At 41.3% G+C, this 26,881-nt stretch overlaps 1 protein-coding gene across 7 annotated transcripts in view; it reads left to right on the top strand.

The window, feature by feature from the left end:
* The window catches only part of Zbtb20 (zinc finger and BTB domain containing 20), a 786,764-nt gene that overhangs the window by 593,931 nt on the left and 165,952 nt on the right, over positions 1–26,881 (top strand). For all 7 annotated transcript variants that reach the window (XM_052158175.1, XM_052158178.1, XM_052158177.1 and 4 more), the window contains one exon: positions 21,783–21,822. The gene's annotated coding sequence lies outside the window, so the exon portion shown is untranslated. The remainder of the gene's footprint in view (positions 1–21,782; positions 21,823–26,881) is intronic.

The raw sequence follows: 26,881 nt of genomic DNA, 5'->3' as shown, positions 1-26,881 counted from the left end.
GTGCACACCATGCTCCTAGTACTTACATAGGTCAGCCACTACAAAAATAAGCCTCTTTCTGTTTAATAAAAAACATTGATGAACTTGGCCAAAAAGGTTGAATTAGGAACACAGCTAGATAAGTCAGATTTTAATTGGGCTGAGAAGTAAATAGGAGGTAGAATTTGCCATGATGTCGCATTGAGGCGGAAAAGATCAGGTCCAGAGAAAATGGTGTCGCATTTATTAGTTTATTATGATTATTGTCTTTGTTGGAGGCTCTATTTGAAAGCCACTGTAGTGTGTTGGCAGCAGTGGGAAATTGAAAAGCAAAAGGAATAAGTGCTACAATATAATCCTGGGGTAGGTCATCAGTGATCCCTTTGATGTTACAGATGAGTTCAGTGTCAGACAGGAAGCATGGCCTCTGCTTCTATGGAGTGAAAAGAGGCCAGGCTCACTGCTGACTCACAGGGTAGCAGGTCTGACAAACCAACCAAGTGATAAGCGAAACAAACTAGGTAATCAAAACAGAAACCAAATAGGAATAAATAAATAATTGCAAGTAGTTCTGATTGCATACCTTTCTGTCATGATCAAATATCATGACCTTAGAGTTCTAGACCGACTTACAGTCCATGGTAGGGAAGACACTGCAGCATGAGGGTGAGGCTAGCCTACAACTCAGGAAGCTGTCTGATCACAACTTATCAACACAAAGGAAGCAGAGAGAGAAAGGCCACACTACAAAGCTTCAAAATTCCTCCAATAAGCTCTGCCTCCTTAAATTTCTATAGACTATACCCAACAGTGTCGCCACCTAGACCAGGCCTTCAAATGCACTGCTCTCCAGGGGACGTTTCTCAGTCAGCTTCTGTCTCCATAATTCAGAGAAGCACCAGGCTGTATGGTTTCCTGGTTTGTTCTCAGCATCAGTCATCTGCTTAGGTGATAAGGAAGAAGTACAAGATCAAGTCTGTGTGAGCTCAGGAACTAGGAAGGCACAGCTGGAAACCACGGGGACAAGGGCTGGAGGCTGGGGCGGCCTTTAACACTAATGATGGAGAGGAAAAGAAAATGGAGATTTATTGTTTAAGAGGAATTAGGAAACCAAAAGCTATGGTGAGCACATAGAAGAAAGTTTTTTTGTTTGTGTTTTGTTTTGTTTTGTTTAGCCAGAGATGTCCCAGTAAGGAAGTTTACACTTGTCACACTTAGGTTTTGCCATAGACCTGAGGGAAGCCATAAACAGTGGGATAAGCATCGTGCTACGGGGCATAGAACACATTCAGAAACATGGCTATGCTCAGGGTTTCTTTCCCACTCACCACTATTTTATGAGCTCTGTTGGTCTGCCTTGCTTGCCTGCCACAAATTCCAGAGATAATCAGCTTTAAGGAAAGGTCTGTCCTGCTTCGTAGCTTTGAAGGTCTTCGATCCATAACCCATTGGCCTGTTGCTTTGGACCTCTGGGGGCACAAGATATCATGAGGCAAGTTTATAACTTCTGGACTAGGTCAGGACTGAGTGAAGAAGAAAGAGAAATGAAGGATCTGGAGTCCTAATATCTTCATCAAGGTCATGCTTATAGTGCCCAGACTTCCTTCTAGCAGACCCTCCCTTCTGAAGGTTATGACACTTTGAAAGCACCACAGACTAGGGAACAAGCCTCTAACGTGAGTCTTTAGGAGATATTTTTGATCTACACTGTAGCACAACACCCCCCCCCCCCCCCGTGCTCACTACCATTATCAAAGAATGTTCATCTTTTTTTTTTTTTTTTTTTTTTTTTTTTTTTTTTTTTTTTTTTTTTTTTTTGAAGTTTTTTTTTTTATTATTCGATATAATTTATTTACATTTCAAATGATTTCCCCTTTTCTAGCCCCCCCACTCCCCAAAAGTCCCGCAAGCCCCCTTCTCTTCCCCTGTCCTCCCACCCACCCCTTCCCACTTCCCCGTTCTGGTTTTGCTGAATACTGTTTCACTGAGTCTTTCCAGAACCAGGGGCCACTCCTCCTTTCTTCTTGTACCTCATTTGATGTGTGGATTATGTTTTGGGTATTCCAGTTTTCTAGGTTAATATCCACTTATTAGTGAGTGCATACCATGATTCACCTTTTGAGTCTGGGTTACCTCACTTAGTATGATATTCTCTAGCTCCATCCATTTGCCTAAGAATTTCATGAATTCATTGTTTCTAATGGCTGAATAGTACTCCATTGTGTAGATATACCACATTTTTTGCATCCACTCTTCTGTTGAGGGATACCTGGGTTCTTTCCAGCATCTGGCAATTACAAATAGGGCTGCTATGAACATAGTAGAACATGTATCCTTATTACATGGTGGGGAGTCTTCTGGGTATATGCCCAGGAGTGGTATAGCAGGATCTTCTGGAAGTAAGGTACCCAGTTTTCGGAGGAACCGCCAGACTGATTTCCAGAGTGGTTGTACCAATTTGCAACCCCACCAGCAGTGGAGGAGTGTTCCTCTTTCTCCACACCCTCTCCAACACCTGCTGTCTCCTGAATTTTTAATCTTAGCCATTCTGACTGGTGTAAGATGAAATCTTAGGGTTGTTTTGATTTGCATTTCCCTAATGACTAATGAAGTTGAGCATTTTTTAAGATGCTTCTCCGCCATCCGAAGTTCTTCAGGTGAGAATTCTTTGTTTAACTCTGTACCCCATTTTTTAATAGGGTTGTTTGGTTTTCTGGAGTCTAACTTCTTGAGTTCTTTATATATATTGGATATTAGCCCTCTATCTGATGTAGGATTGGTGAAGATCTTTTCCCAATTTGTTGGTTGCCGATTTGTCCTCTTGATGGTGTCCTTTGCCTTACAGAAACTTTGTAATTTTATGAGGTCCCATTTGTCAATTCTTGCTCTTAGAGCATACGCTATTGGTGTTCTGTTCAGAAACTTTCTCCCTGTACCGATGTCCTCAAGGGTCTTCCCCAGTTTTTTTTCTATTAGCTTCAGAGTGTCTGGCTTTATGTGGAGGTCCTTGATCCATTTGGATTTGAGCTTAGTACAAGGAGACAAGGATGGATCAATTCGCATTCTTCTGCATGCTGACCTCCAGTTGAACCAGCACCATTTGTTGAAAAGGCTATCTTTTTTCCATTGGATGTTTTCAGCCTCTTTGTCGAGGATCAAGTGGCCATAGGTGTGTGGGTTCATTTCTGGATCTTCAATCCTGTTCCATTGATCCTCCTGCCTGTCACTGTACCAATACCATGCAGTTTTTAACACTATTGCTCTGTAGTATTGCTTGAGGTCAGGGATACTGATTCCCCCAGATTTCCTTTTGTTGCTGAGAATAGTTTTAGCTATCCTGGGTTTTTTGTTGTTCCAGATGAATTTGATAATTGCTCTTTCTAGCTCTGTGAAGAATTGAGTTGGGATTTTGATGGGTATTGCATTGAATCTGTATAGTGCTTTAGGCAAAATGGCCATTTTAACTATATTGATTCTGCCGATCCATGAGCATGGGAGGTTTTCCCATTTTTTGAGGTCTTCTTCCATTTCCTTCTTCAGAGTCTTGAAGTTCTTGTCATACAGATCTTTCACATGTTTGGTAAGAGTCACCCCAAGATACTTTATACTGTTTGTGGCTATTGTGAAGGGGGTCATTTCCCTAATTTCTTTCTCAGCCTGCTTATCCTTTGAGTATAGGAAGGCCACTGATTTGCTTGAGTTGACTTTATAACCTGCCACTTTGCTGAAGTTGTTTATCAACTGTAGGAGCTCTCTAGTGGAGTTCTTTGGGTCACTTAGGTAGACGATCATGTCGTCTGCAAATAATGATAGTTTGACTTCTTCCTTTCCAATTTGTATCCCTTTGACCTCCTTATGTTGTCGAATTGCCCGAGCTAGTACCTCAAGTACAATATTGAAAAGATAAGGAGAAAGGGGGCAGCCTTGTCTGGTCCCTGATTTCAGTGGGATTGCTTCAAGTTTCTCTCCATTTAGTTTGATGCTGGCTACCGGTTTGCTGTATATTGCTTTTACTATGTTTAGGTATGGGCCTTGAATTCCTGTTCTCTCCAAGACTTTAAGCATGAAGGGATGCTGAATTTTGTCAAATGCTTTTTCAGCATCCAATGAAATGACCATGTGGTTTTGTTCTTTGAGTTTGTTTATGTAGTGGATTGTATTGATGGATTTCCGTATATTGAACCAACCCTGCATTCCTGGGATAAAGCCTACTTGATCATGGTGGATGATCGTTTTGATGTGTTCTTGGATTCGGTTGGCAAGAATTTTATTGAGTATTTTTGCATCGATGTTCATAAGGGAAATTGGTCTGAAGTTCTCTTTCTTTGTTGGATCTTTGTGTGGCTTTGGTATCAGCGTAATTGTGGCTTCGTAGAAGGAATTGGGTAGTGTTCCTTCTGTTTCTATTTTGTGGAATAGTTTGAAGAGTATTGGTGTTAACTCTTCTTTGAAGGTCTGGTAGAATTCTGCACTGAAGCCATCTGGTCCTGTGCTTTTTTTGGTTGGAAGACTTTCTATGACTCCTTCTATTTCTTTAGGCATTATGGGACTGTTTAGATGGTCTAGTTGGTCCTGATTTAATTTTGGTATTTGGTATCTGTCAAGGAAATTGTCCATTTCCTCCAGATTCTCCAGTTGTGTTGAGTATAGGCTCTTGTAGTAGGATCTGATGATTTTTTGGATTTCCTCAGTTTCCGTTGTTATATCTCCCTTTTCATTTCTAAGTTTGTTAATTTGGATACTTTCTCTGTGCCCTTTGGTCATTCTGGCTAAGGGTTTATCTATCTTGTTGATTTTCTCAAAGAACCAGCTCCTGGTATTGTTGATTTTTTGTATGGTTCTCTTTGTTTCTACTTGATTGATTTCGGCCCTGAGTTTGATGATTTCCTGCCTTCTACTCCTCCTGGGCGAAATAGCTTCTTTTTGTTCCAGGGCTTTCAGGTGTGTCATTAAGCTGGTAATGTATGCTCTCTCCATTTTCTTTTTGGAGGCACTCAGGGCTATGAGTTTTCCTCTTAGCACTGCTTTCATTGTGTCCCATAGATTTGGGTATGTTGTGTTTTCATTTTCATTGTGTTCTAAAAAGTCTTTAATTTCTTTCTTTATTTCTTCCTTGACCAAGGTATCATTGAGTAGAGTATTGTTCAGTTTCCACGTGTATGTGGGCTTTCTGTTGTTTCTGTTGCTATTGAAGACCACTTTTACTCCATAGTGATCAGATAGGAGGCATGGGATTAGTTCGATCTTCTTATATTTGTTGAGGTCTGTCTTGTGACCAATTATATGGTCGATTTTGGAGAAGGTACCATGAGGTGCTGAGAAAAAGGTATATTCTTTTGTTTTAGGATAGAATGTTCTATATATATCTGTTAAATCTAATTGGTCCAAAGCTTCAATTAGTTTCATTGTGTCCCTGTTTAGTTTCTGTTTTCCTGATCGGTCCATTGAGGAAAGTGCAGTGTTGAAGTCACCCACAATTATTGTGTTAGGGGCAATGTGTGCTTTTAGTTTTAATAAAGTTTCTTTTACAAAAGAGGGTGCCCTTACATTTGGGGCATAGATGTTCAGGATTGTCAGTTCTTCTTTTTGTATTTTTCCTTTGACCAGCAAGAAGTGTCCCTCAGGGTCTCTTTTGATGACTTTGGGTTGAAAGTCAATTTTATCTGATATTAAAATGGCTACTCCAGCTTGTTTCCTGAGACCATTTGCTTGTAAAATTGTCTTCCAGCCTTTTACTCTAAGGTAGTGTTTGTCTTTGACCCTGAGGTGTGTTTCCTGTAAGCAGCAAAATGTAGGGTCCTGTTTACGTATCCATTCAGTTAGTCTGTGTCTTTTTATTGGGGCATTAAGTCCATTGATGTTAAGAGATATTAAGGAATAGTGATTGTTACTTCCTATCATTTTTGACGTTATTTTTTAAATTTGAATGCTTAACTTCTTTTGGGTTTGATGAAAGGTTACTATCTTGCTTTTTCCAGGGTGAAGTTTCCCTCCTTGTATTGGTGTTGTCCTCCTATTATCCTTTTTAGGGCCGGGTTTGTGGATAGATATTGGGTAAACTTGGTTTTGTCATGAAATATCTTAGTTTCTCCATCTATGGTGATTGAGAGTTTTGCTGGATATAGTAGTTTTGGTTGGCATTTGTGTTCTCTTAGAGTCTGCATGAGATCTGCCCAGGACCTTCTAGCCTTCATAGTCTCAGGTGAAAAGTCTGCTGTGATTCTGATAGGTCTTCCTTTATATGTTACTTGGCCTTTTTCTCTTACTGCCTTTAGTATTCTTTCTTTGTTTAGAACATTTGGTGTTTTGATTATTATGTGACGGGAAGTATTTCTGTTCTGGTCCAGTCTGTTTGGAGTTCTGTAGGCTTCTTGTATATTCATGGGCATCTCTCTCTTTAGGTTAGGGAAGTTTTCTTCCATAATTTTATTGAAGATATTTGCTGGCCCTTTAAGTTGTAAATCTTCACTCTCATCTATGCCTATAATCCTTAGGTTTGGTCTTCTCATTGTGTCCTGGATTTCCTGGATATTTTGGGTTACAAGCTTTTTGCATTTTGCATTTTCTTTAACTGTTGAGTCCATGGTTTCTATGGAATCTTCAGCATCTGAGATTCTTTCTTCTATCTCTTGTATTCTGTTGTTGATATTTGTATCTCTGTCCCCTGATTTCTTCCCAAGGCTTTCTATCTCCAAAGTTGTCTCCCTTTGAGTTTTCTTAGTTGTTTCTACTTCTGATTTTAGATCCTGGATGGTTTTGCTTAGCTCCTTCACTTGCATGTTAGTGTTTTCCTGTAATTCTTTAAGAGATTTTTGTGTTTTCTCTTTCATGAGCTCAGCCTGTTGACCAAAGTTCTCCTGTATTTCTTTAAGAGATTTTTGTGTTTCGTCTTTCATGACCTCAGCCTGTTGAGCAAAGTTCTCCTGTATTTCTTTAAGTGTTTTTTGCATTTCCTCCTTGTTGGCTTTTGTATTCTCCTGGATTTCTTTCAATGATTTTTGTGTTTCCCTTGCAAGGGCTTCTAACTTTTGATCCATTGTCTCCTGAATTTCTTTATGTATGACCTTCATGTGTTCCTGTACCAGCATCATGACCAGTGATTTTAAATCCAAATCTTGTTTTACTGGTGTGATGGGGTATCCAGGACATGTTGGTAGAGGAGAATTGGGTTCAGATGTTGCCATATTGCCTTGATTTCTGTTAGTGATGTTCCTGCGTTTGCCTTTTGCCATCTAGATCTCACTGGTGTTAGTTTATCTTGTCAGTGCTGGACTCACCAGTGCAAGCTGCCCCTTCCCAGTTGGCCTCTGGTGCACAGCTTACCTCCTGCACTGCTTGTAGACAGTGTGCTGCTGCCCAGGCTGTTCAGATCCCAAAGCAGGCACCCGAAGGCTCCCGCTGGGGCCCGCTGGATTCACTGGAGCACACTGACTTCTCCCAGCTGGCCGCCCGGAAGCCCAGCTAGCCACTTGCAGGACTTGGAGATGTAATGCTGCCGCCCAGACTGATCTGGATCCGGAAGCGGAGAGAGTAGAGCTAAGGGCTTCTGCCTGAGGCCTTGCCCCAGATTGTGTCTGTGGAGCAGATGGAGCCCGTGTGCACTCCCAGGGAGTGCCGACGGTGTATGCTACTGTGACCTCCCCTGTGATCCGCTCACTCCGCTGGGCAGCCGATCTGCCAACCGGGCTGTCGCACACAAGGTTAGCCTGGCCGCCCAGTCCCTGAGTCCAGGCAAAAGCCTGGGAGGCCAAGGTCCGCGCAAAGTTCCCCTAAGGCTTTGACTGTTAATTGGGTTTGCCAGGTGACTAGGATGGCGGGCTTGCGCGCCCGTGCTCCCTGAAAGCGCTGGGAGAGTCTGCTTTGCTAAAAATCACCTGGGCGGGTTGACTCACAGATGGCCCACCAAGCCGCCCAGTTCTTGGGGTCAGTCCTGTGCCTTTTGGGGCCTGGACCCCCGCTTTGTTAGCCTTAGGGGTCTGCCTGTTACAGGTCTGCCCGCCTGAGCTCTCTGTCGTCCTGCAGGCAAAATGGCGGCGGCGCGCTCGCAGGCCTGGGCAAAAAACCTCCTGGTTGGGTTGGCACCCCGATGGCCCCCCGACCCGCCCAGGGCCTGGGTGCAGGCCAACGCCCGTCGGGCTCAGACCACCGCGGTGTTGGCCTCGGATTATGTTTGTGTACCTCAGTCTGTCCGATTCCTGGAGTACGGAACCAAGATGGATCCTCCTCTCCTGACTGGTGGGAGGCCGAGTTCTGAAGTGGCCTCCGTGCAGGAAAGGCGCTGCACAACTGCAGCTGCTTGCTGTCCGGCTGGTCAGCGAAGGTCAGTGGTCGTGGGCGCAGGGCCTAACTGGTCCCTGTGACGCCTTGGTTCCACTGCTGATGGCCCTTCAGCTGGAGCAGCCACTGCTGCCGCTGCTGCTGCCGCCGCCGCCGCCCACAGATGTAAGAATGTTCATCTTAAAGGGAAGAGTGCTGCAGATGACAGATGACAAAATAGGACAAAGAGAATCATCTTCACAAGAAGCCAGTGAAGTACTATCCTTAGACTCCCATTCTGTGATTCCTTTGTCTCTCCACTTCCTCCTATCTATAAACATCAGATACAGAATGGTTCAGCCACCTTTACCTACCTAAAAAAAAAAAAAAACTCCCATAAGCTTAATATTTATTTGAGTTTTGTAAGGTATTTTGAAACAGGTTCTGACTATGTAGTTCAGGCTATTCTCAAGCTAACAAAGTCACTGGCTCGGCCTCAGTATCTTTAGTATTACAGCAGGTAACAACACACCAATCTTATCATATTAAATTTTCTCCCCAGCATCCTGCACAAAGAAAGTTCTTGGTTAAAGAAAGCTTTTCTATGCTTTGTAGATGATGCTGTACATTCAGATAAACCTGGCTTGTATTTTTAAGGACAGCTCTGTCCCTATGGGCCCTGTCTCCATATGTCATCCTAGCAAAGAAACCAACCATGTTATTCACTGTGAGATACCATGCCCCAGTTACCCTTCTTTCTTGACTGGATGCAAGTGTGCGTACTGTGTAGTTTCGGTCGTTTCCCAAAGCCTAGGAGAACATTTCTAAGCCTTTTCTCTTGGTGCTATCTATATAAAAGTTTAAAAAAATATCTTTGGGGGAATTTGAATAGGCATTTCTAAAGAGGTCCTCCTTTCACTCCAAATATGAATCCTTATAGAATTCCATTTTTTCCCTTTTTTCCCTACCCTGATCCTGTTATAGCTGCTCTAGCAATGCTAAAACCCAGCTGGTCTGCAGATTAATATGACCAGACAGACCATGAATTTTTTAAATCTCAAAAGTCCCAGTTTCTGCTTCTTCATCAATCAAATATAGGTTATATACGTGTATATGTGTGTGTGCAGTGTATTATCATAAGTCTCTCAGTTCTTTTCTTTTTGCTTCAATTCCTCTTAAATTATTCCCATTACTTGTTATAAATAGGTAGGAGAAAAATGTTAGGAACAGAGAGACAAAGGGTGTGAAGCAGTAGAAGACAGAAACAGCAAGAGTGCTCAGAAGAAGTGGATCCAGAGAGCAGATGGGAGATGTAGTGCTGCCCACTTCTTATCTCTTCAGACCACTTCCGGTTTTGATGTTGTTAGCCTTTTCACCTAATGCCCTCAAATAGCTTCTCACCGCTAGCAAATTTTTCCTACCTGCCTCACACATGGAAATCTCCAGGCCAGCATCTTGACATACTGCCCAGGCTGCCAAGCACCTTGTTCATTGACTCAGAGAACTTGAACCCTATTACTACTGAGTCCACTGACTCCCTGCCCCATGTTGGCATGGACGGTGTTAATGGATGATGTAAGCCTGGAAGAACTTAAGCAACAATTTGGTTTTACTTCATTAACATTCAAAAAATAAACAAGTAAACTACATGTTGAATTCATTAAATTCCTCTACCACTGTTTAGGAATATAAAACTTGCATTTTTTAAAAAAGGGATTGATTAGTGTCATGTAAGTATTTGTTCACTTCTGTTTATGCAAGATAATAAGACTATTGCCATGGAGGAGGAATAATGGTACTTATAATTGCATCACGACTGTTTATGTGAGATGGAAATGTCTGAAAAGAAATGAGAGAACAGTGATGCCCCTTACATAGGTTAAACCCCTCGATTGCTGTTAGTAAGATATGTGAGGAGGAAAACTAGTGCACTAGTTGTGGGAAAGTTAGTGTCCGTGGCATTGTGCTTACCATCTGCCTCAGTGGTACTAAAAATTCAGTTCAAAAAGCACTAAAGATATGGAAGCAGGTGCCTCCTTGCAAAGAAGCACAGGAATGTGTCATTCATTTGGGCCCTGAGATGTAGGTCATTTACGCTTATGGTCCTCTGGTGAATGCTCAGATGCTTCTGTTTGCAAGACTAGGAGGTATCATGTTAGAGAAACCAATGATTTGAAATTTGCCTATAATTTCAGATGTGCTTCTTAGGGACAGGGTCCTGTTAGTTGTTCAAAAAAAGAAAGAAATTCAGACTAAGTTGTGAAGGTCCATATCAAAAAGTTAAAGGGTTTTCTGTGGACTTTAGATGTTTTCATGCTCTTTGAGAAAGAAAGAGCTTAGGAAGCACGACACGTTAGCTAACTAGATACTGCAAGCCCAAAGAACGAAGTCACCCATGGGGTCATAGAGCAGGTAAAAAACAAATAAAGATGGCAACGAGGGATGGTCTGTGTCAGGTGGCATAGTCACCATTACCTTCTAAAGTAGATTAGTAAATGAAGAGCAGAGGCGCAGGATGGCGGGAGGCAGGGCTGAGGTCCCCGTGACAGCTTGGGCAGCACCAGGCTTTGAAAAAACATCTGCTGAGCTGCCGAGCACATGTAAAGCCCCATCTGACAAACCCTCTCACCCTCTCACCCTCTCACCCTCTCACCTCCCCTTTATCTGAAATCAGCTCTCAGAGCAAGTTCGGAAACTTTAGCAGACTTAGTTTTGAGAGTTGAGCTTTAATAAAAGCATAAAGTTACTAATTTTTAAATTGTATTCTTTTTAGGTTCCATTCACATTCCTCATCCTGTCTCCCCTCATATTTCATTGTCAGTTGGAATAATTTTGCATTAAAGTGATAGGTGATGAATCCAGAGACATAGTAAGAGTTGGTTTTATTGAGCCTCACAGACCCTGGAAACTTGCAAGAGGGTATTTGTAATCATAATCACAGTACAACCCTATTGGTGCAGGAGGATAAGCTCTAGCCAGTGTTTGGACATACAGACAGAAGAGCTTAATGTAGGTTATCTCACAACTATGACACTTCTAACCAGTGTGAATAGAAGTAAACCGTACCTTGCTCGACTTTGGGCTTTGTTTTTGATTCCAGTTTCTCCCATCCGACCCTTTACTTGGCAGCCTTATCCAAGGATGCTCGGAGATCATGGGCAGCCAATGTGTTGTAGAACTTTGATAAGGCCTTCGGTTCCAAAACAGGATTTAAGACACTGGAACAAGAATTTTAAATATTAGATAATGTTTCTTCTTGAACCATGTCCACTATAGGAAGAAATGTGTGCACATTTAATATTGTATGCATAAATCATTTGCAAGAGAGGGAGAAGTTGAAAGTTCATGACAGATTGGCATCCTCTCTGCCCAGTGGTACCAAAATTAACCAGTTTGGACAATGGGGGAGATCTGATAGTTTGCCTCAGATAAGAAAGTCAGAAAAAGTCATTTTCTTCTCTATTTACATCTGATTTTGTATAACTCGGAAGCCTTGTACTTAGTAGAATTGTGGGAGTTAGCAGAAAATTCTTCTTGCCATTTACAGAGAAGAGAGATTTTCAAATCTGATGGTTCCTCTGAATAGTTTCCTCCACAGCCTAGAACCCGCTTTCTTCCCTGTGTCTGTTCACAGTGCGTTTCTATGGCGTATCCACACAGATTTTTTTAACAGAACCTTATACTTACTGTATAAATTAATGATGTTTCTTCCTTTTGCCATGACAAAAACCATTCTACCTTCCCTATACATTATGTTAAAGGTCGTTTTTCTAAGGCATGTGGACACATTCTGTAAAAGCTTTTTCGGTTCCATCGTGTTGACAGGCTGATTCCATTAAGTCTCCCACTATCATCATGTTCAGCTTTTTCTCCTTTTCTGAAAAGTTAGAAAACAGTTATCATAAGAATTTTAGAGGCATTCACTTTGGCAAGAATAAATCTGGAAAAACACGAGTCTGTTCCTTGAAATGGAAAAAAGAGCTGAGTCCTGTCACTCTCTGCGCAGCACTCTTCCTGACACTTGTTCAGGAGTAGGGAAGGAGGTGGGGTTCGTCTTTCCTTTAAGCTTTCCACTAAGGTGCGATACCTTCCCGGTGTCCTTACTGCCTCAGCATTTGCTGTGTGTTATCTGGTACTTAGAGTGGACACTGCAAGAAACTGAGTGGATGACAAGATTTTTTTTTCTCAACTATTTTCTCACCTTTGAATAAATGCTATTTTGAGAAGGTTGTAGGGTCCCTTGGCTGTTTTGATGTTTTAGGATAGAACCTTCCCTTCTCCACCAATGCCAAGCTTTCCTGCAGACATGGTAAACCCATCTGATCTCACTGCTACTGGGTCTTTTAATGCTCAGTAAGGGAGTGATTAGATCAGTGGAGTGGTCGGTGGGTCATTTCCAGGGAGAAATTGTGCTCATACACAGACTCACAAGGTTAAGGGAAAGCTGGAGTTCTGTGGTCTGGGGTGCAAATTGATTGGAGGTGAGAAAGGAGCCCTTTTGTGTAGTGAATCATTTGGGCTTCATTGGTCTGAGACGAGTGGACTTCCCTTGACAGTTCTGGTATAGACCACTGTCATATGCTGAAAATGAATTTAGGGTTTGAGTTAGCCTTGGCAAACTGGTACATTTGGAAATTTACCACTGCCAACACTTAAGAATCAGTTTCTTTAAATTTAACTTACTTTTTTAAGTCTCATCTTAAAAAAAATATTTTTTTTCTGAAACTGTGGATGAAACCTTTCTATTTTAATAATTGTATTTCAGAAACTGCTGTGGGTTCCCAGCTTGCAGATACCAGCTCAACCTTGGTTTTGTCTGAGGATTCCTACTAGGTTGCTTATAGTCTAATCCTTTCAGGAAGTGTAAGGCTAAGGAGCAGAGTGAAAACATTCAAAAATGCCCCATCCTTAGTAGGTGACTGACTGCAAGAATCCAGAGACTAACAAGGGGATGTCCAAGGCCATGTTTTTCTGGGTAAAAGAGATCATAGTTTTCCTGAGGTTCTGTTAGCAAACAATTAGGAACCAGGAGGGGTGGGGAATAGAGACATGCTACAGAACTTTCAATGCAAACCATTGGTGCCTTCTTCTTTCTGAATAAATTGCTCTTATGTTTATAAAGTATCTGAACAGAAAATCCCAAAACGCTTATAATTTTGAGGGGAAAACATATATGTATGTCTCATCTAGATTTTTTTAACTTGAAATTAAGCTAGAAGCAGAATTCCTTTGTGAAGTCAACCAGATGACAAATTGAAAATTTGAAGAGTGCAGGAGAGAGCCCAATTTCACCCCACATACACACAGAGAGGGGGAGAGAGGAGAGGGGACTTATACCTCTTTCATTACCTATGAAAAAAAACTAAATTTGAATCTTGTAGAGACAGTTAAGAAAATGCAAATTTCCCTAAGAGGAAGTATTAAAACAATTCCTGAGTACAAACTGTGCTGTAGAGGGGAGAATTGACTGGGAATGTCCACAAAGAAACAATCCACGTACATTTGGTCATTTTTCTACAACTGCTTGGTGATCAGAATGTGGATGTGGAAGTCAGAAGGGAAGGAGGCAGGGAGGGAGCTTTATGAATCTAACAACCTGCATTAAGCCTATTGTGCCACAGCTTTCAAAATCCAGGCTGCCGGTAGGCTTGACCCTTGGCTGTTCAGTTCATTCCTGGCGTTTGTAACAGCCAAAGCAGTGGCTACATGCGACAACCATTGTGCTAGTTAAGCCATCCAAGTTAGCTTAATGCTGACTTTATTTTCTGTGGTGATACTGAACAAAATATCTCTTTAGAAAGGTCTTAGACCTCTCTCCTCCCAGCTCCTGATCACAGTAATAAACAACCTGAAGAAGTCATTAGTGGGGACTAGCTCATTGCCTGTGACAAGTCAGCTATGGAGAAATTGGCATAGTTTGTCTCTTTGATTCCTGTTCTTATGAAAATAATGGATTGGGAAAAAATACTGCAGTTCTTTCTCTCTCGGTCTCTTTTTGTAACCATATCTTTCTTTATAAGTTACATCAAAGCTGACTTTGGGGGCTGGATGTCTAGGTTTGGGTGTTCCTAACAAAAATCACTACAACTGCGAAGTTTTAATAGTCAAAGGCTGCCTGTGGATTGTGGCTGCTAGCGTTTTGCTTATAAGAATTGGGCAATGGTTCACTAAGCTACTACTCTGAGCTCATCTTCTGTTTAAGAAATGTGGCAAACTGCTTTTTAAATGAAATTGGCTCCGACAAGGTCATCAGAAGCATCCATTTGAACCTGTGCGGTGGGTGATAGACACTTCTGCTGAGCTCCAGAGCTTTGAGGTAAATAGAAAAGAAAGTCATTGATTGCTGCCACCCATCAGAGCTCCCAGGAGTCTGTCAGTGCATGGGAAGCATATGGGCCCATTTCGTCATTTATAGATAGGAGCTTTTCACTGCCTCTTCTGATATCAAGGAAGTTAGATTTGGAAGTAATAATACTGAGTTTTTTGTTATGTTCTGGACTTTTCTTCCACCTTTTTTTAAATTGAAAATTTAGTTAATATGCACATTCAATTTCATATTTATGAAATATTCAGCTAAACGTCTTAGATGTAAGAGTGAGTTGTTAGAATATCGTTGGTCTATACCTAACCATTATACTAAAGCTGTATTAGATTATAGTACATTTTTCCTCTGATTTATTTGTGTCATGGCACTTGGTAAATTGAACCAATACCTAAGCACCACATATTCTCTTTATTTTAGTAACTTACTATCCGTATTGCTTAATTACCCCTTTAAGTTTAGGATGTATTTTATTAAACTGTATTATGGTTCTCTGTTATTTGTAGGGTCAGTGTTTTATAAGATTTTGTTGTCATCTTAAGCTAAGTAGAACTCGAGAGGTTATTCAATTCACCCCCTGGCTGGAGGCAGAGTTGCATTTCTGCAATCTGAAATAGATGAGGATCTCTCCTATTTTTAAAGAGCTGTGAAGAAGGAAATTTCGTTACTGCTCTTAGCAATCTATTTGATTATTTACGACTAGCATATTTAGGATGTTCTTCTTGAAGTCTTAAATTCTTCACTCACCTATTTGATATCATTTTGCCCTAAGACAGAAATGCCAAAATCCTTCTCCTCTTTGTAACCATGCTTATAGTCAGAGAACTGTAAAGATGTAACTCCGCTTTCTTCCCTAAACTAAATTATCCCCATTTTTTAGCAGTCACTTTTATTTCTATAGCTCTTTCTGTGGCAAGGAGGACTATTTTTAAAAGTTCTGTCATATATGATGCTTCTGACACAGGCGCTGCATATTTTAATTCCACTGTGCTAGTGTGGAAATAGCCACAACTTTTCATTATATCCTGATGGACAGAGCATTTGTGCTCATTTAACCTTGAGTTTTAAACTTATTCCCAAAAAAGTAACTGACTCATAGCATTGGCTAGACCCAGGAATAAAGAACAGCAGCACTCCTAATCGTAAAGCCCATCTTACCCCCACTCCTAAAAAACACTAAAATTAACTTTTCCTTGACCTCTCTTTCTAGTGCTATTTATTTACTGATTTAACGACTTTTTTCTATCATCTTTGTCTCCTAAAATAGACAGATGACATTTATTCAACAAACATTGGAGTGTCATGCTGTGTTTAACACACTTAGCAAGGTTTGGGAGATTCAAGTGTGAACTGTCAGCAAAGGCTGGGAGACATGGACGTCCTGGGCATGCGCAGGGAAAACCATAATAGTCTGTCACAGTATATAAAGAAACAGTGGAGAAGAAAACAGAGATGGGCTCGGGCCAGATTGTGAAAGGTCTTGGATGCGCTTAAGCAAATAGTTAGTCGTGACAAGGATGAAAGTAACACTTTGCAGTCTGTATTACAGAACACTGCTCCTAAATCTTTAAAACACAGACCTAGCTTATGTTGTCCCCACAGTTTAACCAGTCAGTGGGCCTCCATACCTGATTAATTTCTATCTTTAGATATGTGGGTCCTAATTTTTTCCTTGTATTTTAACCATTTGAAGGAACCTTTGGAGAGGATCGCCACTCTGTTCACACGGACCTACGCACTTCTCTGTGCTTCTGCTGTGCACATATTAATTCTATGACCCACTGAGCCAAGCACTGTTATTCTCTGTGTTTCTATATTAAGAAGTTTTGGAATATTTGTGTGATAGCAACAATCTTTGTAGCAAATGACAATAATGGTAGACTAGAGCAACATTGTATGCCTTTAATTGATAGACCACATAATAGCAGTGTCAGAACTTTTAAGGACACACACACACACAGAAATCAATTTGCTATAGGGAAAAAGTCCTGTCACTCAATCCATTTAGAAGTTGTAAAGCTACTACTTCAGAAATTAGAAATGTACAAGAAAAAATGGAACTGTATCATTGAGTGTTCCTAAAATCTGCTTTGGGGAGCACAGAAGAGGGAGGAACTGGAGTGGATATGGTCATGTTTCCTTCTGTATATGTATGAGATTCACGCAGACAAAATTACAATTCAAATAGAGCCCATCTTAACTATCAGTGCAGTGCGGCCACTGCTCACAGAGCTGCTGCTCCCACTGCATTGTGTTCTCTGAGCCTGGGAGCATCAACAAGAGTCAGGAAATGTGGACGGGGTAGGTCAGGTGTTCAATTGTATCTTGGCAAAGGCTCGTATGTAGGCTGTGCCATGCCTAATTACTGAACTTCAGTTTCTACATCCTCTCTTTCCATTGGTGATTACCTTATCCCATCATCTGAGGATTAAAGAAAATGTTCACAGTTATGTTAACATTTGTCATTCTTTTATTTCTTGAGATGGATACAAATAATATTGTTTCATAAGGCTGACTTCAACATAGGAATGACTAAATGACATTTATGATTTTCTCCCACTGACCAAAGGAAATGAAAACACTTAACCAAAGGGCCCAACCTGGTGTTGCAAACACTGTGTCTGCACTCATGGCCTGTCTTTAGCTCACAACCCTTCCCCATGTTTAGATTTAAAAAAAAAAAAAATGGAGAATTAAAAACTCCCAAATGCAGGGTGCATGAAATGCCATTAAGTCTAATCTGAAACTTCTTAAATCTGTCACATAATAAGTCTTGCATCCAGCTGGGCAGTGGTGGCGCACACCTTTAATCCTAGTACTTGGGAGGCAGAGGCAGGCAGATTTCAGAGTTCGAGGCCAGCCTGGTCTACAAAGTGAGTTCCAGGACAGCCACGGCTACCCTATCTCGAAAAAACCAAAAAAAAAAAAAAAAAAAAAAAAAAAAAAATCTTGCATCCAACGCAAAGATGGAATATCAATTGACAGGAGTCTGGCACTCATTCCAAGAGGCACGTGTGTCTAAAATTCCAATAACTCCTCAGCCTTTGGAAATCCTGGAAGTCAAAGGAAAATCAGCCTAGTGTTTGGGATGACTCCCACATACAATTACTAAATATTGTATTTCTATTACACTAAAAGATATTTAAACATGTACATTTAAACATTAAACATAAACATTTAAACATTATTCCTACCCATATGAAACAGATATAAATGCACCTAGGTTCTAGAAAGACTAAGAAGATTAAAGCCCTGCCTAAGAGGTCACTCCTGCGTGGCTGCCATACCTTTTACCCTCCATAGCTAGCAAGATAAGTTTGGAACTGGAGTTCATCTGAATTCCTCAGCTCTGTCAGCAGTACTGTGACACATTCTAATTTTCTGATTCATCTGTGATAAAGAAGCACTCCCTTTTCTATTCAGTCCTCAGAGTAACCAATTTTGCGAGTTACGATGACATATTTTTTTTCCTTTCCTTACGGAATTATTGTTCCTTCTTAGCAAAGTTTGTTGCACTCTTTGTCACCTGATGTTAATCCATATGCAGAAAAGCCAATTTGGCTAGTAAGGTGGCCTGAACTTTGAGTTAGTTCAGAGGAAAGACCAACAGGCAGGCTTCTGTTTTTAACCCAGCCAGATACCTCAGCTGGCAACCAGCTCAGTTTCCTCACCATAAAATGGGTATAATAATAGCTTTCCCTTACCGCTGTGAAATATTTAGAATGCAAATCAAGCCAAACCTATCTCCTTCCAAAGCGAAGCCTAAACCAGCCTGCATAATACCAAATGAGCCCAGATTTCAAGAGGAAGCATCCAGTGGGAAACACCTAAAGGTAGTATAATTTAGTGGTTTAAGTGTGTGGACTTTGGAATGGCACCGACTCACTCAGAGGCTAGCGACTGTATGATTTGGGGTAAGTTTCCTAATTCCTGAAATCTCCTCTTTCTTCTAATAGGTTCAGGGTAACAGTATTTTTCCCCTATAGTGTGGGTTCAGGGATTCGTTCTGACAGTGCCTCTCACACTTGCCCTTGGGCAGTCCTCGAGTTGGAATGGTCCAGCATTCCTCCTGGGACACTGCCCTGTGTGCCCCAGACAGGACATTTCAGGGAGGTCTTAGGTGTTACCCTGAAAATGCACACTGATTCTTTTCACTCCTCAGTATATTCTTGTTTGTGTTACTGAACTAGAAGAAATGCAAGGCCAAGAAGAGCATCTGTTTTGTTCCTTCTAGAACATCCAAGGAAAAAGTTAATGAGGAAATGGATATATGTACAAAGAATAGTTAAAGTTATTTATACTCAAAAAAAAACATCCCTTCAGGAAAACTGTCATGTCTTAGCATTGGTGCTTCTGTGTACCCCCTGTAGCTTGCTTCTTGCACATCCCTGGGCTGACACGTATGCAAACTAGACACACCTTTCCTTACCAGATAGATGCCTGCAACCACAGCACTGAGCTAGGAATTCTTTCCCTTGCTACCATTTCTCCACTCCCTACTCCTCTACCCATTGTGGAAACTTCTCTATGGCATTTTTAAAAGGAATTATAAAGGGGGAATAATGATCTAAGCAAATTATATACATCATAGACAAAGTATAACAGAGCCCATTATTTCATATTATTAATGTATGCTAATAACAATGAATGGGGAAATATTATAAAGGTCCAGGCAGATGGATGTCTAGGGGACCTTAAAAGAGCTTGTATCTCTAGTCACACATCCTTACCAACTTAGAACTTTTTTACATTTACATTTTTAACATTTTCTTTACTCCTGGCTTCAGCTTATGTTTGGCTTAAACTTTCTGAAGACAATTCAAAGAGAATTTTCTCTACTCATCCCCCCGCCCCCACGCCATAAGTAGTCAGCTAGAGGAGTCATACATTTGGGCTTCTTTGGAACCAGACACTCCTTGACACTTGTTTTGAGCTTTCTGGGGAAAAGGATTCCCCCAAGAACCTGCATCATCTCTAAATGTTGAAAACCACTGCCCCAGAACACTATGTAAATTTAAATTAGGTGAATTAGCCTTTTCAGTTACAGTTAAATTACAATAGGTCCTTGGAGGTTGACACTTTTGCTATCACAAAACTAAGATTAGGCATGAATACATGTTATTCTTCACACCCCTCACTTGGTGTGAGTGCCCACTGCTGGGTTTTAATGTCCTGAATTATTTGGCCTTTATAGTTTTATATCCTTTGCTACATATTTGTGTGTTGAACCTGAAATAGTCAATGAAAATGTTTTAAATCCTGTGCAAAACTACTCTACTTAATTCTTTCCATTACATATTAAAAAAAACCTTACAGACATATAAGATGACTATCACTCAGATGGAAATGGCACACATCAATAAATAACATTTTCAACTGAGCAAAAGTAAATCTATGTAGATTAACACATCTTGTAAAATCACATATCAGACTGCAATTCAATCAAGAAGGAAGGACCCTTTTGATAGTTATGGACATTTATGAATTTTACATGAAGGATAAAATTAAATTTTTAACATTAGTATTAAATTTGGGATCTTTTTTGTTTTGTGTTAATATATTAGAACAAACTTATATCCCCCAAAATTTACAACTTAACTTCTTTTTGTCTTAAAGTGTGACATACACTGCATTTTTTCTATCTTAGATTCTTATCATTGGGAGGCTGTGTATCATTTTACATCAGAGAAGATAGTTTATTAGTCTTCATATGTGTTGGTCAATCTGATAACTTTCTAATTTTGTGAATAAGTGCTCCTTGGAGTTCATATAGAAAAATTACCTGCTTAGGTATAAGAACATAAACAACTGATATAGTTTTCAAAGATCATAATCTATTTTTGAGTCTTATTTGGTTTATAACATGTAATAAATAAGCGGTAATTGAGCATATTTTATAGAAGTTACTAGTCATATTTCCCCTTTTCCTTTCTTGAGAGATAAATCATGATTAAAAATGGAGGAGGGAGAAGTGGGGGGGGGGGCAGAATATTGAAAGAAGAGGAGGGAGGGGAGATAAATGGCAAACATGGATAGTGCAGTGATTTGGTGTCTTGGCTTGTAGACATGAATATATAAAACTACAGTCTTTGAAGACTAGTCTTTTTATTTGTATTTCCAATTTGTAAATACTTTCAATAATTCATATATAGTCTAAGCATCTTTTCTGCAATTTTCATTAGCCCTATCAATTCTGTGAGAAAGTAAGTTAAAGCACAAGAGCTCTCAGGAGTCTCTCACACTGGTGTGAACTCTCACACTGGTGTGAACTGTGAGCCAGGCTGCAGAGTTTCTTTTGAACTCTTCCTGTCCCACAGGGACCATCGCCATTCACAGCTGCGTGGACCCATGCAGGTTTCACGCTGACCACACAGGGGGAAACCTTTCTTTAGAGCAGCCTCTACCATGCTGCACTTGTCCAGAAAACTTTCTAGAGGCCTCCTAAATTTAGTTTTCTGCTTTGGCCTTTTTCAATGTGATCTGGACCTTCAAGGTTATATTCTTTGATAAACTCATCTTGATACTTTTGGCGGCTTTATGTGAAGTGGTTAAGATCACCTTGTCAGGAGCCACAGTTTAGCACTGAATATCTGATGTGATCTGGGGCCCCGGTAGAAGGAATTCTGTTATCTTACTTTCTTCTTTTAGAAGAGTATCCATCAAAACTATGGTGGCATTCCCGTAATAACTGATTATTTGTTTTATTGTTTTATTGTTTGAAGGTGTTTGGGTACAGATGTTTTCATTCCAACCACCCATCACAATATCACCATCAAAAAATAGAACTCTCTGCAATACAGAAACATTCTGGATGCTGTTCCTTAAAACTATAGCTAGCTACTTGTGGCCGTTGCACACGTAGAGTGCAGCCAGTGTAACTGAAGATCTGAATAGGGAGCTTGTCACTAAAGTTTAGGGATGTGAGGAGACAAGCAGGACTAGTAACTACCTCAGTGCACAGGACTGGCCCCTAGAGTGCTTGTCCTGTAGAGGTCCTGTGACATCAGGAAAAGTCTTGGGTCCTTTGCTACAGGAATATACTGGCCTCAGTCAAGGCTGCAGCTCTTGAAACTTGCTGAAGTTGGACATTAATGATTTTGGGACAACAGGTGACAAAATGTGCAAGCAATGAGTCCCATCTCAAGGTTTTGTGTTCCCCGTCCCCCCGCCTCACCCCCCCCCTTAGATTTTGTGTTTAATTCTTTGTCTTTTCTTTCATTTTCAGTCCCTTGACCACCAGTCTGTTGCCTGTCCCTGCTCTTCATGTGAGTAAAAGTGGCTTCTTTACCTTTAAAAAAATAAGTATTTTTGGGGAAAACTCTGGGTTTTGGTGTTGTATTCCTAGTTGACTTCACTGTGGTGTCTAGCATCCATGTTTAGTGCTTTTCTTGCTTGGATCCAGGTCAGGAAGTATCCTGGTGAGCTGCCCCCTGTGAGGGAGCTGGCAGCCCAGCCACTGTCCTCTGAAAAGACTGCCCTTCCCCTTGCTGCAGCTGCTATTTGCAAAAGTCGCTGCTCTTCTGAACTGAAGCTTACAGTCCACAGCCAGATCTCAGCAACAGTTGGGCTTTGCTCCTCTGTCAATCAATGGGCAATTATTTATTCTTCAGTTATTCACTCGTCCCTAGGTCCAACCATTTTTAATTTTAACTTCTAGATCAGAGCTTTCATTTATTGACAAAATTTATAATATCCTTTTACCAAGAAGTACAAGCCTGGAAAGTAAATAGGCTAAAAATTTGTGCAAAATTATAAAGTCTAGGAAGAAAAATAAAAGAAATCCAGGATTCAAATATGCCCGCAAGTTTTTAGAATGTGCCATTTCTTTTCAGAGAAGACAGGAAATTTTTTAGGGGAATAAAAGGAAGAAATGGGGAAACAAAACTTAATATAAAATGAAAAAGAGAATATTAATTATTTAAAGACTAAACTGGGCTGCACTGAGCAGATTTGGATAAATATTACTTTGGACTGCTTATAGGAGATTCTGGGGCAAGGATACCAAATCATCAAGTCACTACCAGAAGGCACCGCCTAAGAAATCCTACAGAGACAGGCAGTCAGCTCATGTCCTAAGTAACCACGGGTGTTCTGGCCCTTGCATCTCCCTTTGTACCTCAAGCACGTTGCCAACAAACAACCTCCCCAAGTCTTTGCTCCATGGTAGTTCCTGTGATGCAGTGGTCTGCACCAAAAGGAGGAAGTCTCTGATTCCGCATGTGTGTGGCTTTCACCATTATTCCTAGAAGCCTGTAGCAAACATATTTAAGAAAGCAGAATGCACGGAAAGATGCTAAGGCTAAAGTCAAATGTGATATTTTATGTGACATAGAAAGGAGATTGATTAGACTCCTCAAAAACTGGCGCTGTTATATAACAGGGCTAGGTCCTACCTGGCCCTAAGCCTTCTCATTCCCTGTTCATTCTCGGTGTTGATATAGTGGGTCAGTGCTTTGGAGGATGTCAGTGTGCATGCTCATGGTTACCTGTCTTCCTATCCTTCCCCTTTGTTACCTAGCACTGCATATTTCTAGTCCTCTGACTGGCAAATCATTTTGTAGCAGCTCTTTTGTGTAAAAACAGTTCGCATAATAGCTCAGTGTTAGACAAGGCATTAATCCTCACATCACCAAGATGAGTCAGCAGGATGAACTCCTGCTCGCCTAGCTCAGCTATTATGACGTCAGTGCCTCAGGGCAAGCATCAGATACAAACCGTATAGAAGACCTATGTCACCTAGTAGAAATCAAGTGGGGTGGCCTCTGATTGAAAGACCGTGTCGGCCTCAGAGAAAAATATGAAACTAATTCTGTACTACATCAGCAGAGCAGCTTTTAGAGAATTTTTTTTTTTTCTTTTAAAGCAAAGTAAGGCTGGGAAAAAAAAACAAGTAACAAGCTAATAGTCCATTCATATACTCATGACCTTGTCCCACCCCCAGCCAGGCTTCATGCTTGCTTGCTTGACTTGTTAGAAATCCTCAAGTTGCCTTTATGCCAGCAGGATGACGAGCCAGTAACAGTCCTGTGTCCTCAAGTGCCCCCACGGACGCAGCTGATGGCTCAGGGGCGGTGCTCGAGAGGCCCATCAAGAGCAAAGGAAAAGTTCCCTGGGAACAAACCAGAACATTACCCCCCCTCCCCCCCCAGTGCCTCTCATTCCCAAGTGCCTCCTCAATGACCTCCTCTGGACAGGTGCAAAACTCAGCCTGTTTGACCTTCTGTCCTTGGCACTATATCCGATGTCCGCATCTGGAATTGACCCAGATTTAAATAGGAGTTGAATAGCTGCCACAATTTCCTGCAAGAGTTTTTCGTCCCATTATTCTTCAGCAGAAACAGAAAGGAAAACTCGACAGCCTACCATGCTGCCTCAAAGCAGATGACACAGCCTAGCCCTGCTTGGGAAGCCCAGTTGTTGTCAGTGAGGCCTCTGTGAAATTCAGACCCAGATATGTTCTCTTGCCAGTCCTTTACAATATTAAAAGCTAATCATCAGAAAGGTGTTAAAGGGGTGTTTAAAAATCTCTGTTAAAAAACATCACAGCCTCCATCCTGCCCTGCCCCATCTAACTTTCACCCAGGCCGCTCCCCAACCCCTGTGAGACCACCAGAAAATGCCTTAGTGCTGGGATTTTCCACCTTCATTAGATTTCTAGTAGTCTCCTACCATGCTTCTAAAAGCTACTGCTACTGTTTGGCTTGGTTTTGATTAATTATGCACAGTTCTTTATTTAGTTTTTAGTCAACAAACATTTATGGAAAGCCTGTAACAGTGCTTGGTTCTGGGAACTCCAAGATAAATGAACAATGCCACCTTTGGTTAAGAATGGCACAGTCTGGGGTTGAGGGGACAGCTCATGCTCCAGGTCTTGTAGCTCAGTGAGGTAGAGCAGGCTTGCAGGCCTGGGCTTGCCCCGCAGCAGTGCAGAAAGAGAAAGAAAAAAGCCCTCCCAGTGTTCTCGAAGGGCGGGCGGCCATGTGGGTAAAGGCAGTGGTGTGCTGGCCCTGGAATGCAGGGATCTCCAAGTGCCTACCTATATAGAAGGTTCCAGCTGACTCGTGAAGCGGAAGGAGTGACCAGGGCTACCAAGTGGGCTGAGAGGAGAGAAGGCAAAGGGCTCACTTTCAGAGAAAACAAGAGCATTCCAAAGTGAGGAGGCACCAAGTAACAGCCAGCTCTGACTACTGAGTCCTCTCTGTGCTATCATGTGACAGACAGGAGTCAGGTCACAGGGGCCTCCAAGGCCAAGCAAAGGAGTGTAGACTGCATCTTAGATCCCTGAAGATACTTTAAAGAAACCTAAGGAGCCTGCATTAGACCTGAGCTGGGCAGTGAATGGAGAGGAGAGGTCACTTCACAGTGCTGACTCAGGCATTAATATTTGTGTAACTCGAGCATATCTTTGCCTGCTGCACAATCCTTGCCTTGCCCTATGGGAGAAAGGCTGATGTGACTGTGGTGCCAAACTTATGGCCAAACCCATCCTTATGATTGTTCCATTGGAGGCCTTGGTTAGCATGGCGCTGAGCTGCTGCTGCCTGCTAGTCTTGGGATGTACAGGGTTCTTCTGCCCACAGAGATCAGGGGATAGGAGGAAAGAGAATATAAGAGACAAAAGCACTTTTAAATAATGGCTCTCTAAAGTCAATCAATCCCCGATTTCCTGTCATTTTTCCATTGCTGCCTTTTTCTAAGCAAAATTTCCAAGCCATTGAACTGAATTGCAACTTATGCACAGCCGGGTGTTGAAACAATTCAGTATATTCATTCCTTCCCTCTGAATTAGAGTTCACCATAAGTGTGCTTTTCTCTCGTTCACTTTGGGCTGCCAGGACAATTTAAAGGAGAATTTCAGCAGCTTGTGTCTCACGTACCGTGTTCTCTTTGCAAACTGGAGTATATGCGTGGGTGTGTTTACGTTGTCTCTATATTGCTTTCTAGAAAGGTTTGAGAAGATGCACAAGATGAAGAGTAGGGACCTATTAAAACCCAGATCCCCCAGTGACCTGAGTGCAGAACGTGGGCTGGTGATCAGATGGTCAATTATGTGTTTGTCAAAACACAGTGGGCTGCATTCCAGACTGCCAGCTTTGGAGGCCCAGCTTCTGCCAACCAAATGTCATCTGGGAACATGCAACACTGGGCACTGGGAAGGAGTTTGAAATAGACCATGCCACAGCCAACCTACTGCCAGTCTTAGAGCACCAATATGGCATGCACAGCCGGGCCCCATGTTTCAGAGCTCAGGAATTCACTGTACTCCATTCAAGGGGTCAGATGGGTTCATGTTTTCAAAGCCTATGTTCTCTGGTTTGAACACTGTGACTTGTTCCTCAGCAATTTCCAAGGGAATTTTCATCTCTGTGGAAACCTCTCTTTCTGTGATGCTTATGAGAGCCTTGTAAAATGTCCCAGAGGAGAGAGGGTAAAACAAACCTGCTCTCACAAAGACTGTGATTCTTATAAGGGATTCCAACTCTAAGGAAATTACATTAAAGGTGCATAGCTTTTAAAATATCAGGAACCACCTTGGCAACTTATAAAAAGCAGAAGGGCTTTGCCTATTTTATAAAGTGATTTGCATATACCTGCATAAATAATGTCCCCACCTGTACTTTTATGCATTTAGGTTGAATAAATTAAATTCAGTGATCTTTAAAATATTCTGTGCCTTTTATTGCTCAGATACCATTTTCAAGACCCTTCCTCTTCACCCCACCTCCACCCTGAGATTGTAGTTGTTATTTGTTTTTTAATCTTTTGCCTAATTCTGAGAACTAAAGTACACTGTACACCACAGAACAACCAGAAACATTATCTTCCTCTGCTTGAATTTCTCTTTTCCTTTCTATCATTGAGCCAAGTATTACTTTTCCCATAAGAGTAAATGGAAGAGTATACTATAATGTGAAAGCATAACTTAAGAGAGGATTAATACATAGTTGAGAGATATTAGCCTTAATGATAATTTTATGCTAGCTTTTTCTTTCCTTTCTGTCCTTCTTCCTTCTTTAGCTCCCATGCTGTTTCTGTCTCTGACAAGGTCTTATTATGCAGTACTGGGCTGCCATACTGGATTCATCTTTGCGTTCCTTGGCCATTGACCTGTTCTTTCAGAAACCGCCTGTCTACCACCTCCTATCAGTTATAACTTGGGCCTTCACATCAAAGCCTGGTCAGTAGGCAAGTCATAACCACACACATCCTACAAGATGTTAAGCATGTGCCATTGTTTAAGACTAAACATGTTTAATGGAGTTAAAATACATAGTTGCTGTGCTTGCTTGTAATAAGGGAACTTGAGAGTGAGTTGAGAAAAGA

This window comes from Apodemus sylvaticus, chromosome 15, assembly GCF_947179515.1.
Source record: "Apodemus sylvaticus chromosome 15, mApoSyl1.1, whole genome shotgun sequence".
Taxonomy (NCBI): domain Eukaryota; kingdom Metazoa; phylum Chordata; class Mammalia; order Rodentia; family Muridae; genus Apodemus; species Apodemus sylvaticus.
Note: the sequence above shows the minus strand (reverse complement) of the source record. Positions and strands in the feature narration are given on the sequence as shown.